Source organism: Bison bison, unplaced genomic scaffold (genome assembly GCF_000754665.1).
Source record: "Bison bison bison isolate TAMUID 2011002044 unplaced genomic scaffold, Bison_UMD1.0 scf7180017864491, whole genome shotgun sequence".
In the NCBI taxonomy this organism is placed as follows: domain Eukaryota; kingdom Metazoa; phylum Chordata; class Mammalia; order Artiodactyla; family Bovidae; genus Bison; species Bison bison.
The window spans coordinates 13,273,891-13,278,127 of record NW_011495050.1 but is presented as its reverse complement, the minus strand read 5'-3'; the positions used below and the strand labels follow the sequence as shown (position 1 = coordinate 13,278,127).

Sequence of the window (4,237 nt, the reverse complement as noted above, 5' to 3'; positions counted from 1 at the left end):
AACTTAAGTCAGGGTAAAAAGGAATATGGAGGAAGTGGCAGTGTCTGGGAAGAAAGCATTGCCGTCACCAAGCCAAATTTATCCAAGGATCACACATTTCGGTGACAGGATCCCTCAAACGAGAAGGCAGGTTTCCTGCACAGAGATACAAATGAGAAAAGCAGGACCTTTTTCAGCGAGCTGCTGATTTTCTGAAGAACTTGGGGAAGCACAGACTTCTCAATAATTCAGTTAAATTGTAAGTGTTTACACTCTCTGTAGTTCAGAACAGATGCTAATACAGATTAGCATCGTTAGAGCATCACCATGGGTGAACCAATCAATATGTCACCAGCAGTTGGGCTCTACTGGAGCTCGGTATTTTGACTGGGTGGCTCTGAAGTGGGTGAAAGATGGCTGGCTTGATTAAGCCACGCTCCTAACGGTACACTTTGTACACCCAGAGACCCTAATCACACAGCCCTGTTCATTGTGATTCCATTCTCAGCTTACTGCTACACAATGGCAGCATGTTCTAGACCCAAAAATACGTAGACACACACCTCATAGGGTGATCTCTGAAAAATACAATGAGCTAGCCCACTCGTACACACACACACACACACACACACACACAGGGTTGCCTGCTTCAGGTAAAGGTCCGCTACCCATGCACTCCAGGTCTGAGTGAGTATGAGTTCCTCTCCCTCTGCACGCTTTGCTAACAAATGTGTACAGGACATCAACCATCTAGGAAGTTTTCACAAACCCCAGTCTAGAAATAAACTGACAATAAAATACAAATTATAAACCCACAGAGTCACAGTTCTGTTGAGGCCAATAGGGGAGAAACTATTTCCAGGGTTACCTCTGGAACTTTGCCCTACCTCACCACAGCAAGGCACCTTCATGGGAGAAAATTTTGCGTTGAGTATAAAACCATTTGCCTGTCCTTTTCTGCCTCTGCCATCTTTCTGAGGAATAAAAATTTACTTTCTACTATCAGAAAGTACAGAGGTTTCAAGTAAAGTCCCTTTTATTTTGCTTCCTAGTCCAGATTAATAACAGATTTAACTCATGTCTTAGAGGTTTATTATGCTTCAAAATCCACAGCTCCAACGGCTGGTAACCTACCCAGAAACGCAGGTAAGGTGAAGCAGAAATCCACCTGGCAACTCATTTAAAATATGAGAGGGGAAATCCACATGTTTTATGCTCTACATTAGCGTTTGTTTAAAACACACACACACACACACACACACACACACACACTTCTCCTATTATCGGAGTTTCTTTGCAGCTAAAACAGGAAAACAAACAAAAAATCAGATTCAGGAAAACCACAACTGAACCAGAGCTTTCCTTTAGTAAGTGCATAGACACCCCCTCCCCTCACCCCCACCCTTCACTGCGGGATCCCTCAGTGAAGGAAGCAATGGTAACGGGTTTGATCGATTACTGAAATGAGAAATCTCGCAGTTCCCTCAAACATTAGGTGCGCTGATTAACCTCTGGCACAATTAGCCCATCAAATTGGATTACTTTAGATAAAAATCGGCAGAGCCCCTTATGGGACTTCCAATTTATAACAAAGAGAGGGAGAGAGAAATCTCCACTTAATTCCCTTCTTCTGCCTCTATCTCTTAAAAGAGAGACTCCGCTTGTTCCATCGGAACAAGCTGCACAGTCGATTTCCTTTGCAGCTTGGTAATCCGGGGCTTCCATTCTCAGGGGAGAATGGATAATCCCAGGGGACCAGCCAAAGGCTCTTTCCTTCAGCCTCCTCCCTCTCTCCTCTCTGGTTTAAGAGCGCGGTTAATAAAACTGCACCCGCAGAACGCGGAGACAGCACTTTCCCTCGTCCGTCCGCAGCAATTAAGAGCATTAATATCTGCATGGGAACTAACTGACACGGGCGAGGCTGGTCTAGGGAGGCGACCTCGGGATCCGTCCTGCGCGCGCTGTGCTGTAAGGGCGCGCCGCAAGCACCGGGCAGCGATCGATGTTCCCAACGGACTCAATCAACCCATTCCGGGTGAGCTCCGCGTCCGCCGTGGTGCCCTGAGTTGGGATGCGTTCGCCAAATACCCAAAGGCTAGACAGGCACCTTAGGCAGGGACGAGGGACGCGCTCCCCAGCTCCGCCAGGCTCTCGGGGTCTCTTGCGCGCTCCAGCGCCTCCTCCCCGTTCCACTCGCTGCCACTCACCTCCTGCCTTGGCCACCCAGTGAGCCTGGAGCACCGCGCGCTAGTCCCTGAGCCGCTCCTCGGGAAAGTACCCCGCTCACCAGCCGCAGCACTTGTAGCCTCTGCGCGCCGCCCGCTTCGTGGGGTGGGCTGCGCCTGCGGAGCCCGCGGGGCGGGGCTGGGCGGGGCTCTCCCTCTTGCTGAGCATCCCGGGAGTTGTAGTCTGGGTCGGCCGCCCGGCCTCCCTCCTCTCTCTCTCCTCTCTCTCACCTCTCTCTCGCTGAAATCACTGGCTCCTAAACTCAAACCAAAGGCTCCTAAACTCAGAGTAAGGTCCTCTATTCTCCGTGTTATGACGGAATATTTGAGTATTCTGGGTGTATATTTAGTTACAACTGTGTGCCAGGCAGTATGCATATTTAGTTTTGTTTAAGTGAAAGTGAAGTCGCTCAGTCGTGTCCGACTCTTTGCGACCCCGTGGACTGTAGCCTACCAGGTTCCTCCGTCCATGGGATTCTCCAGGCAAGAATCCTGGAGTGGGTTACCATTTCCTTCTCCAGGGGATCTTCCCGACCCAGGAATCGAACCCTGGTCTCCCGCATTGGAGGCAGACGCTTTAACCTTTGAGCCACCGTCATAACAAATCCTCCAAGATTTTATTAATTCTCATTTTACAAATGAAAAAAGAGGCTCAGAGGAATTAATACCTCATCCAGGGTAAAAAAGACAATAAACGATCTCTAATATTGTGCTCAAAAATCTGTTTCCAAAGTCATTGCCTTGCCCACAAAATCTGGAGAAATGTGACCATTGAAGGCAAGGAATTGTCCTGTTGATTTCTGCTTCTCCTGGGCCTAGCAGAGTGTCTAAATAATCAGTTCTGTTCAGTCGCTCAGGCATGGACTGCGACCCCATGGACTGCAGCACACCAGGCTTCCCTGTCCGTCACCAACTCCTGGAGTTTACTCAAATTCATGTCCATCCAGTTGGTGATGCCATCCGACCATCTCATCCTCTGTCCTCACCTTCTCCTCCCGCCTTCATTCTTTCCCAGCCTCGGGGTCTTTTCTAGTGAGTCAGTTCTGTAGCCAAAGTATTGGAGTTTCAGCTTCAGCAGCAGTCCTTCCAATGAATATTCAGGACTGATTTCCTTTAGAATAGACTGGTTGTATCTCCTTGCTGTCCAAGGGACTCTCAAGAGTATTCTCCAACACCACAGTTCAAAAGCATCAATTCTTCAGCGCTCAGCTTTCTTTTTTTTTTAATATAAATTTATTTGTTTTAATTGGAGCCTAATTACTTTACACTCCAACTCTCACATCCATACATGACTGGAAAAACCAGAGCTTTGACTAGATGGACTTTTGTTGGCAAAGTAATGTCTCTGCCTTTTAATATTCTGTGTAGGTTAGTCATAGCTTTCCTTCGAGGAGCAAGTGTCTTTTAATTTCATGGCTGTAGTCACCATCTGCAGTGATTGTGAAGCCCCAAAAAATAAAGTCTGTCACTGTTTCCACTGTTTCCCCATCTATTTGCCATGAAGTGATGGGACCAGATGCCATGATCTTAGTTTTCTGAATGTTGAGTTTTAAGCCAACTTTTTCACTCTCCTCTTTCACTTTCATCAAGAGGCTCTTTAGTTTTTCTTCAATTTCTACCATAAATGAGGTGTCATCTGCGTATCTGAGGTTAATGATATTTCTCCCGGCAATCTTGAGTCCAGCTTGTGCTTCATCCAGCTGAGAATTTCTCATGTACTCTGCATATAAGTTAAATAAGCAAAGTGACAATATGCAGCCTTGACATACTCTTTTCATAATTTGGAACCAGTCCATTGTTCCATGTCCCATTCTAACTGTTGCTTCTTGACCTGCATACAGCTTTCTCAGCAGGCAGGTCAGATGGTCTGGTATTCCCACCTCTTTAAGAATTTTCCAGTTTGTTGTGATCCACACAGTCAATAAAGCAAAAGTAGATGTTTTTCTGGAACTCTCTTGCTTTTTTGATGATCCAATGGATGTTGGCAATTTGATCTCCGGTTCCTCTGCCTTTTCTAAATCCAGCTTGTACTT

General features: G+C 46.8%; 1 protein-coding gene across 1 annotated transcript in view; it reads right to left on the bottom strand.

Moving 5' to 3' along the window:
• Nucleotides 1–2,260, bottom strand: part of TMEM74 (transmembrane protein 74) — a 3,532-nt gene extending 1,272 nt beyond the window's left edge. The window contains exon 1 of the mRNA XM_010863457.1: nt 2,187–2,260. The gene's annotated coding sequence lies outside the window, so the exon portion shown is untranslated. The remainder of the gene's footprint in view (nt 1–2,186) is intronic.
• Nucleotides 2,261–4,237: the final 1,977 nt, after the last annotated feature.